The following is a 10441-nucleotide window of genomic DNA, read 5'->3' as shown; positions in this document are numbered from 1 at the left end:
TATGCTATATATTTAGTGAGCCTATTAGTTTAGTCTTTAGAGCATAAAGTTAAAAATGCCAAGGACATACTTTCAATCCATCTCCAAGCCAATACTTGATGCTCTTTTAATGTTGAAAATAGATGTATTTTCTTCTGTATCATGTGTATCTCTATATTTCCTTTGAGGGGAAGCTGATAGAATGATTAAATGAATCAATTGTATATAGGTGATGAATTGTTATTTATTGCTAAAACACATGGAAAAAACATTAATGGCTCTAAGTTCTAACACTAAGTATGAAAATCTATTTTGTATTGTAATTTTTCTAAAGTCATATTAGTTTCTTCATGTTGATATTATATATTTATAACTTCATGGTAAACCTCCGAAATTAAGCTTTCCAAATCTCCCGGGTTAACTATCATTAGCACTTCTTCATATGCTGGACTTCCAGGAATTTGTGCAGACCGGCCTGTTAGCTCAGATGGTTAGAGCGTGGTGCTAATAACGCCAAGGTCACAGGTTCGATCCCTGTACAGGCCAAGTTTAATTGTTTGAAAAAAGATTAATTTTTCTTGTGTCTCATTTTTGACTGTTTATCACCTTGGATCAAACGATGCTTGAAGGATTGGATGAATACATTTGATATAGTTGCAGAATTAATTATTATTCTGAAAGCTCCTGGAATATCTATTAATGGTTCTAAGTTCTAACACCAAGTAACTAAATCTCTTATTTATTGCAATTTATTGAGGTCATTTTTGTTTTGTCTTGTTGATGAAATATAAAAATAGTATGAATGTAAACAGCTGAATATAAGCTTTCCAACTATCCCGGGTTAACAATCAGTAGCACTTCATCATCTGCTATTTCTTCAATAGTATGCTATATATTTAGTGAGCCTATTAGTTTAGTCTTTAGAGCAGAAAGTTAAAAATGCCAGGGACATACTTTCAATCAGCCTCTAAGCCAATACTTGATGCTCCTTTAATGTTGAAAATAGATGTATTTTCTTCTGTATCATGTGTATCTCTATATTTCCTTTGAGGGGAAGCTGATAGAATGATTAGATGAATCAATTGCATATAGGTGATGAATTGTTATTTATTGCTAAAACACATGGAAAAAACATTAATGGTTCTAAGTTCTAACACTAAGTATGAAAATCTCTTTTGTATTGTAATTTTTCTAAAGTCATATTAGTTTCTTCATGTTGATAATTTATATTTATAACTTCATGGTACACCTCCGAAATTAAGCTTTCCAAATCTCCCGGGTTAACTATCATTAGCACTTCTTCATATGCTGGACTTCCAGGAATTTGTGCAAAATGGCCTGTTAGCTCAGATGGTTAGAGCGTGGTGCTAATAATGCCAAGGTCACAGGTTCAATCCCTGTACAGGCTAAGTTTAATTGTTTGAAAAAAGATTAATTTTTCTTGTGTCTCATTTTTGACTGTTTATCACCTTGGATCAAACGCTGCTTGAAGGATTGGATGAATGCATTTGATATAGTTGTAGAATTAATTATTATTCTGAAAGCTCCTGGAATATCTATTAATGGTTCTAAGTTCTAACGCCAAGTAACTAAATCTCTTATTTATTGCAATTTATTGAGGTAATTTTTGTTTTGTCTTGTTGATGAAATATAAAGATAGTATGAATGTAAACAGCTGAATATAAGCTTTCCAACTATCCCGGGTTAACAATCGGTAGCACTTCATCATCTGCTATTTCTTCAATAGTATGCTATATATTTATTGAGCCTATTAGTTTAGTCTTTAGAGCATAAAGTTAACAATGCCAAGAACATACTTTCAATCAGTATCTAAGCCAATACTTGATGCTCCTTTAATGTTGAAAATAGATGTATTTTCTTCAGTATCATTTGTATGTCTATATTTCCTTCGAGGGGAAGCTGACACAATGATTAGATGAATCAATTGCATATAGGTGATGAATTGTTATTTATTGCTAAAACACATGGAAAAAACATTAATGGCTCTAAGTTCTAACACTAAGTATGAAAATCTATTTTGTATTGTAATTTTTCTAAAGTCATATTAGTTTCTTCATGTTGATATTATATATTTATAACTTCATGGTAAACCTCCGAAATTAAGCTTTCCAAATCTCCCGGGTTAACTATCATTAGCACTTCTTCATATGCTGGACTTCCAGGAATTTGTGCAGACTGGCCTGTTAGCTCAGATGGTTAGAGCGTGGTGCTAATAACGCCAAGGTCACAGGTTCGATCCCTGTACAGGCCAAGTTTAATTGTTTGAAAAAAGATTAATTTTTCTTGTGTCTCATTTTTGACTGTTTATCACCTTGGATCAAACGATGCTTGAAGGATTGGATGAATACATTTGATATAGTTGCAGAATTAATTATTATTCTGAAAGCTCCTGGAATATCTATTAATGGTTCTAAGTTCTAACACCAAGTAACTAAATCTCTTATTTATAGCAATATATTGAGGTAATTTTTGTTTTGTCTTGTTGATGAAATATAAAAATAGTATGAATGTAAACAGCTGAATATAAGCTTTCCAACTATCCCGGGTTAACAATCAGTAGCACTTCATCATCTGCTATTTCTTCAATAGTATGCTATATATTTAGTGAGCCTATTAGTTTAGTCTTTAGAGCATAAAGTTAAAAATGCCAAGGACATACTTTCAATCCATCTCCAAGCCAATACTTGATGCTCTTTTAATGTTGAAAATAGATGTATTTTCTTCTGTATCATGTGTATCTCTATATTTCCTTTGAGGGGAAGCTGATAGAATGATTAAATGAATCAATTGCATATAGGTGATGAATTGTTATTTATAGCTAAAACACATGGAAAAAACATTAATGGTTCTAAGTTCTAACACTAAGTATGAAAATCTCTTTTGTATTGTAATTTTTTTAAAGTCATATAAGTTTCTTCATGTTGATATTATATATTTATAACTTCATGGTAAACCTCTGAAATTAAGCTTTCCAAATCTCCCGGGTTAACTATCATTAGCACTTCTTCATATGCTGGACTTCCAGTAATTTGTGCAAAATGGCCTGTTAGCTCAGATGGTTAGAGCGTGGTGCTAATAACGCCAAGGTCACAGGTTCGATCCCTGTACAGGCCAAGTTTAATTGTTTGTAAAAAAATTAATTTTTCTTGTGTCTGATTTTTGACTGTTTATCACCTTGGATCAAATGCTGCTTGAAGGATTGGATGAATACATTTGATATAGTTGTAGAATTAATTATTATTCTGAAAGCTCCTGAAATATCTATTAATGGTTCTAAGTTCTAACGCCAAGTAACTAAATCTCTTATTTATTGCAATTAATTGAGGTCATTTTTGTTTTGTCTTGTTGATGAAATATAAAGATAGTATGAATGTAAACAGCTGAATATAAGCTTTCCAACTATCCCGGGTTAACAATCAGTAGCACTTCATCATCTGCTATTTCTTCAATAGTATGCTATGTATTTATTGAGCCTATTAGTTTAGTCTGTAGAGCATAAAGTTAAAAATGCCAAGGACATACTTTCAATCAGTCTCCAAGCCAATACTTGATGCTCCTTTAATGTTGAAAATAGATGTATTTTCTTCTGTATAACGTGTATGTCTATATTTCCTTTGAGGGGAAGCTGATAGAATGTTAAGATGAATCAATTGCATATAGGTGATGAATTGTTATTTATTGCTAAAACACATGGAAAAAACATTAATGGTTCTAAGTTCTAACACTAAGTATGAAAATCTCTTTTGTATTGTAATTTTTCTAAAGTCATATTAGTTTCTTCATGTTGATAATTTATATTTATAACTTCATGGCACACCTCTGAAATTAAGCTTTCCAAATCTCCCGGGTTAACTATCATTAGCACTTCTTCATATGCTGGACTTTCACGAATTTGTGCAAAATGGCCTGTTAGCTCAGATGGTTAGAGCGTGGTGCTAATAACGCCAAGGTCACAGGTCCGATCCCTGTACAGGCCAAGTTTAATTGTTTGTAAAAAGATACATTTTTCTTGTGTCTCATTTTTGACTGTTTATCACCTTGGATCAAAAGCTACTTGAAGGATTGGATGAATACATTTGATATAGTTGTAGAATTAATTATCATTCTGAAAGCTCCTGGAATATCTATAATTGGTTCTAAGTTCTAACGCCAAGTAACTAAATCTCTTATTTATTGCAGTTTATTGAGGTCATTTTTGTTTTGTCTTGTTGATGAAATATAAAGATAGTATGAATGTAAACAGCTGAATATAAGCTTTCCAACTATCCCGGGTTAACAATCAGTAGCACTTCATCATCTGCTATTTCTTCAATAGTATGCTATATATTTAGTGAGCCTATTAGTTTAGTCTTTAGAGCATAAAGTTAAAAATGCCAAGGACATACTTTCAATCAGTCTCCAAGCAAATAAGTGATGCTCCTTTAATGTTGAAAATAGATGTATTTTCTTCTGTATAATGTGTATGTCTATATTTCCTTTGAGGGGAAGCTGATAGAATGATTAGATGAATCAATTGCATATAGGTGATGAATTGTTATTTATTGCTAAAACACATGGAAAAAACATTAATGGCTCTAAGTTCTAACACTAAGTATGAAAATCTCTTTTGTATTGTAATTTTTCTAAAGTCATATTAGTTTCTTCATGTTGATATTATATATTTATAACTTCATGGTAAACCTCCGAAATTAAGCTTTCCAAATCTCCCGGGTTAACTATCATTAGCACTTCTTCATATGCTGGACTTCCAGGAATTTGTGCAGACCGGCCTGTTAGCTCAGATGGTTAGAGCATGGTGCTAATAACGCCAAGGTCACAGGTTTGATCCCTGTACAGGCCAAGTTTAATTGTTTGAAAAAAGATTAATTTTTCTTGTGTCTCATTTTTGACTGTTTATCACCTAGGATCAAACGATGCTTGAAGGATTGGATGAATACATTTGATATAGTTGTAGAATTAATTATTATTCTGAAAGCTCCTGGAATATCTATTAATGGTTCTAATTTCTAACACCAAGTAACTAAATCTCTTATTTATTGCAATTTATTGAGGTCATTTTTGTTTTGTCTTGTTGATGAAATATAAAAATAGTATGAATGTAAACAGCTGAATATAAGCTTTCCAACTATCCCGGGTTAACAATCAGTAGCACTTCATCATCTGCTATTTCTTCAATAGTATGCTATATATTTAGTGAGCCTATTAGTTTAGTCTTCAGAGCATAAAGTTAAAAATGCCAAGGACATACTTTCAATCCGTCTCCAAGCCAATACTTGATGCTCCTTTAATGTTGAAAATAGATGTATTTTCTTCTGTGTCATGTGTATCTCTATATTTCCTTTGAGGGGAAGCTGATAGAATGATTAAATGAATCAATTGCATATAGGTGATGAATTGTTATTTATTGCTAAAACACATGGAAAAAACATTAATGGTTCTAAGTTCTAACACTAAGTATGAAAATCTCTTTTGTATTGTAATTTTTTTAAAGTCATATAAGTTTCTTCATGTTGATATTATATATTTATAACTTCATGGTAAACCTCAGAAGTTAAGCTTTCCAAATCTCCCGGGTTAACTATCATTAGCACTTCTTCATATGCTGGACTTCCAGTAATTTGTGCAGAATGGCCTGTTAGCTCAGATGGTTAGAGCGTGGTGCTAATAACGCCAAGGTCACAGGTTCGATCCCTGTACAGGCCACGTTTAATTGTTTGTAAAAAGATAAATGTTTCTAGTGTCTCATTTTTGACTGTTTATCACCTTGGATCAAATGCTGCTTGAAGGATTGGATGAATACATTTGATATAGTTGTAGAATTAATTATTATTCTGAAAGCTCCTGAAATATCTATTAATGGTTCTAAGTTCTAACGCCAAGTAACTAAATCTCTTATTTATTGCAATTTATTCAGGTCATTTTTGTTTTGTCTTGTTGATGAAATATAAAGATAGTATGAATGTAAACAGCTGAATATAAGCTTTCCAACTATCCCGGGTTAACAATCGGTAGAACTTCATCATCTGCTATTTCTTCAATAGTATGCTATGTATTTATTGAGCCTATTAGTTTAGTCTGTAGAGCATAAAGTTAAAAATGCCAAGGACATACTTTCTATCAGTCTCCAAGCCAATACTTGATGCTCCTTTAATGTTGAAAATAGATGTATTTTCTTCTGTATAATGTGTATGTCTATATTTCCTTTGAGGGGAAGCTGATAGAATGTTAAGATGAATCAATTGCATATAGGTGATGAATTGTTATTTATTGCTAAAACACATGGAAAAAACATTAATGGTTCTAAGTTCTAACACTAAGTATGAAAATCTCTTTTGTATTGTAATTTTTCTAAAGTCATATTAGTTTCTTCATGTTGATAATTTATATTTATAACTTCATGGTACACCTCCGAAATTAAGCTTTCCAAATCTCCCGGGTTAACTATCATTAGCACTTCTGCATATGCTGGACTTCCAGGAATTTGTGCAAAATGGCCTGTTAGCTCAGATGGTTAGAGCGTGGTGCTAATAACACCAAGGTCACAGGTCCGATCCCTGTACTGGCCAAGTTTAATTGTTTGTAAAAAGATACATTTTTCTTGTGTCTCATTTTTGACTGTTTATCACCTTGGATCAAAAGCTACTTGAAGGATTGGATGAATACATTTGATATAGTTGTAGAATTAATTATCATTCTGAAAGCTCCTGGAATATCTATAATTGGTTCTAAGTTCTAACGCCAAGTAACTAAATCTCTTATTTATTGCAATTTATTGAGGTCATTTTTGTTTTGTCTTGTTGATGAAATATAAAGATAGTATGAATGTAAACAGCTGAATATAAGCTTTCCAACTATCCCGGGTTAACAATCAGTAGCACTTCATCATCTGCTATTTCTTCAATAGTATGCTATTTATTTAGTGAGCCTATTAGTTTAGTCTTTAGAGCATAAAGTTAAAAATGCCAAGGACATACTTACAATCAGTCTCCAAGCCAATAAGTGATGCTCCTTTAATGTTGAAAATAGATGTATTTTCTTCTGTATAATGTGTATGTCTATATTTCCTTTGAGGGGAAGCTGATAGAATGATTAGATGAATCAATTGCATATAGGTGATGAATTGTTATTTATTGCTAAAACACATGGAAAAAACATTAATGGCTCTAAGTTCTAACACTAAGTATGAAAATCTCTTTTGTATTGTAATTTTTCTAAAGTCATGTTAGTTTCTTCATGTTGATATTATATATTTATAACTTCATGGTAAACCTCCGAAATTAAGCTTTCCAAATCTCCCGGGTTAACTATCATTAGCACTTCTTCATATGCTGGACTTCCAGGAATTTGTGAAGACCGGCCTGTTAGCTCAGATGGTTAGAGCGTGGTCCTAATAACGCCAAGGTCACAGGTCCGATCCCTGTACACGCCAAGTTTAATTGTTTGTAAAAAGATACATTTTTCTTGTGTCTCATTTTTGACTGTTTATCACCTTGGATCAAAAGCTACTTGAAGGATTGGATGAATACATTTGATATAGTTGTAGAATTAATTATCATTCTGAAAGCTCCTGGAATATCTATAATTGGTTCTAAGTTCTAACGCCAAGTAACTAAATCTCTTATTTATTGCAATTTATTGAGGTCATTTTTGTTTTGTCTTGTTGATGAAATATAAAGATAGTATGAATGTAAACAGCTGAATATAAGCTTTCCAACTATCCCGGGTTAACAATCAGTAGCACTTCATCATCTGCTATTTCTTCAATAGTATGCTATGTATTTATTGAGCCTATTAGTTTAGTCTGTAGAGCATAAAGTTAAAAATGCCAAGGACATACTTTCAATCAGTCTCCAAGCCAATACTTGATGCTCCTTTAATGTTGAAAATAGATGTATTTTCTTCTGTATAATGTGTATGTCTATATTTCCTTTGAGGGGAAGCTGATAGAATGTTTAGATGAATCAATTGCATATAGGTGATGAATTGTTATTGATTGCTAAAACACATGGAAAAAACATTAATGGTTCTAAGTTCTAACACATTGGGGCCGATTCCGATCCGGTACATAGCACATCCGACCGAATGTCTGGGAATCACGGTTCGATCCCCGGCACCGGCGGCAGAAAAGCCCCGCACCATGTGACTCAGAGGAATAGCTGACGCTGCGGCTAGGGCGGCTGACTCTGAAATCTGGAGATCACGGTTCGATCCCCGGCGCCGGCGGCAGAAAAGCCCAGCACCATTTGACTCTGAGGAATAGCTGACGCCGCGGCTAGGGCGGCTGACTTGGAAATCTGGAGATCACGGTTCGATCCCCGGAGCCGGCGGCAGAAAAGCCCAGCACCATGTGACTCTGAGGAATAGCTGACGCCGCGGCTAGGGCGGCTGACTCGGAAATCTGGAGATCACGGTTCGATCCCCGGCGCCGGCGGCTGAAAAGCCCAGCACCATGTGACTCTGAGGAATGGCTGACGCCGCGGCTAGGGCGGCTGACTCTGAAATCTGGAGATCACGGATCGATCCCCGGCACCGGCGGCAGATTAGCCCAGCACCATGTGACTCTGGGCAATAGCTTGCTTAATCTTCCCGACGGCCCCTAGCGACCCTTACGGGTGATTGTGCACTTTACAAATGTGGATTATTATTATTATTATTATTGATATTATTATTATTATTATTTGGCCCGATTCCGATCCGGTTCGTAAAAGCACATCCGCCCGAATCTGTCGGACGACCACGTACGCCCGGGGGAGGTTTGCCCGGCAGCCGTGGAGCCCTTCCCGGGTACTTTGCCGTGCCGTTGGCCTCCGGGAGATGGGTGCCCCGGACGCCCGGGGGAGGTCTGCCCGGGACCCGTGGAGCCCTTCCTGGGTACTTTGCAATGCCGTTTGCCTCCTGGAGATGGGTGCCCCGGACGCCCGGGGGAGGTCTGCCCGGGACCCGTGGAGCCCTTCCCGGGTACTTTGCAATGCCGTTGGCCTCCTGGAGATGGGTGCCCCGGACGCCCGGGGGAGGTCTGCCCGGGACCCGTGGAGCCCTTCCCGGTTACTTTGCAATGCCGTTGGCCTCCTGGAGATGGGTGCCCCGGACGCCCGGGGGAGGTCTGCCCGGGAACCGTGGAGCCCTTCCCAGGTACATTGCAATGCCGTTGGCCTCCTGGAGATGGGTGCCCCGGACGCCCGCGGGAGGTCTGCCCGGGACCCGTGGAGCCCTTCCCGGGTACTTTGCAATGCCGTTGGCCTCCTGGAGATGGGTGCCCCGGACGCCCAGGGGAGGTCTGCCCGGGACCCGTGGAGCCCTTCCCGGGTACTTTGCAATGCGGTTGGCCTCCTGGAGATGGGTGCCCCGGACGCCCGGGGGAGGTCTGCCCGGGACCCGTGGAGCCCTTCCCGGGTACTTTGCAATGCCGTTGGCCTCCTGGAGATGGGTGCCCCGGACGCCCGGGGGAGGTCTGCCCGGGACCCGTGGAGCCCTTCCCGGGTACTTTGCAATGCCGTTGGCCTCCTGGAGATGGGTGCCCCGGACGCCCGGGGGAGGTCTGCCCGGGACCCGTGGAGCCCTTCCCGGGTACTTTGCAATGCTGTTGGCCTCCTGGAGATGGGTGCCCCGGACGCCCGGGGGAGGTCTGCCCGGGACCCGTGGAGCCCTTCCCGGGTACTTTGCAATGCCGTTGGCCTCCTGGAGATGGGTGCCAGGACGCCCGGGGGAGGTCTGCCCGGGACCCGTGGAGCCCTTCCCGGGTACTTTGCAATGCCGTTGGCCTCCTGTAGATGAGTGCCCCGGACGCCCGGGGGAGGTCTGCCCGGGACCCGTGGAGCCCTTCCCGGGTACTTTGCAATGCCGTTGGCCTCCTGGAGATGGGTGCCCCGGACGCCCGGGGGAGGTCTGCCCGGGACCCGTGGAGCCTTCCCGGGTACTTTGCCATGCCGTTGGCCTCCTGGAGAAGGGAGCCCCGGCTGCCTAGGTAGGTGTTTTCCAGGCACATCTGATCTGGTCCCCCCAGGCAGAGAACTGCAAGAAGTGTCTGGGCATACCTTGTCCCTAGTAATCCGGAGGAAGGCTACCCCTCTTTCTTGGAATCCGTGCGCCCCGAGTGACAGAGGGGCCCCAAGGCCCGAAAGTACCCGAGCTCCTGGAGCCCTCGCTGGGATCCGGGAGGCAAATGGCACCTCATCGGGACTTCCAGGGAAGTTCGGCCATCTGGTCGCCCCCATAGGAAAGCATTGCAGGAGACCAGATGGCCGAGGCGATCCTGGAGACCAGATGCCCGAGGCGATCCGGGAGACCAGATGGCCGAGGGGATCCCGGAGACCAGATGGCCGAGGGGATCCCGGAGAACAGATGGCCGGGCACGAGAGTCAAGCCAGCCGGTGCCACTCTGCACCCCGACGAAAAAGGGAGCTGGCGACAGGGAACGGCAAGGTGGGGACCGGAGGCCCAG

At 39.7% G+C, this 10441-nt stretch overlaps 4 non-coding genes across 4 annotated transcripts; all 4 read left to right on the top strand.

The window, feature by feature from the left end:
• Window positions 1–451: 451 nt before the first annotated feature.
• Window positions 452–525, top strand: TRNAI-AAU (transfer RNA isoleucine (anticodon AAU)). Its single transcript has one exon. It is a non-coding gene; the product is annotated as a tRNA-Ile (tRNA).
• A 1652-nt stretch (window positions 526–2177) lies between these two features.
• TRNAI-AAU (transfer RNA isoleucine (anticodon AAU)) lies at window positions 2178–2251 on the top strand. The gene has a single exon. It is a non-coding gene; the product is annotated as a tRNA-Ile (tRNA).
• Window positions 2252–3040: 789 nt separating this feature from the next.
• On the top strand, window positions 3041–3114 carry TRNAI-AAU (transfer RNA isoleucine (anticodon AAU)). Its single transcript has one exon. It is a non-coding gene; the product is annotated as a tRNA-Ile (tRNA).
• Window positions 3115–5629: 2515 nt separating this feature from the next.
• Window positions 5630–5703, top strand: TRNAI-AAU (transfer RNA isoleucine (anticodon AAU)). The gene has a single exon. It is a non-coding gene; the product is annotated as a tRNA-Ile (tRNA).
• Window positions 5704–10441: the final 4738 nt, after the last annotated feature.

Source organism: Lissotriton vulgaris, chromosome 4_1, assembly GCF_964263255.1.
Source record: "Lissotriton vulgaris chromosome 4_1, aLisVul1.2, whole genome shotgun sequence".
Taxonomy (NCBI): domain Eukaryota; kingdom Metazoa; phylum Chordata; class Amphibia; order Caudata; family Salamandridae; genus Lissotriton; species Lissotriton vulgaris.
The sequence above is the reverse complement of the archived record's forward strand: the minus strand, read 5'-3'. Positions and strand labels throughout refer to the sequence as shown.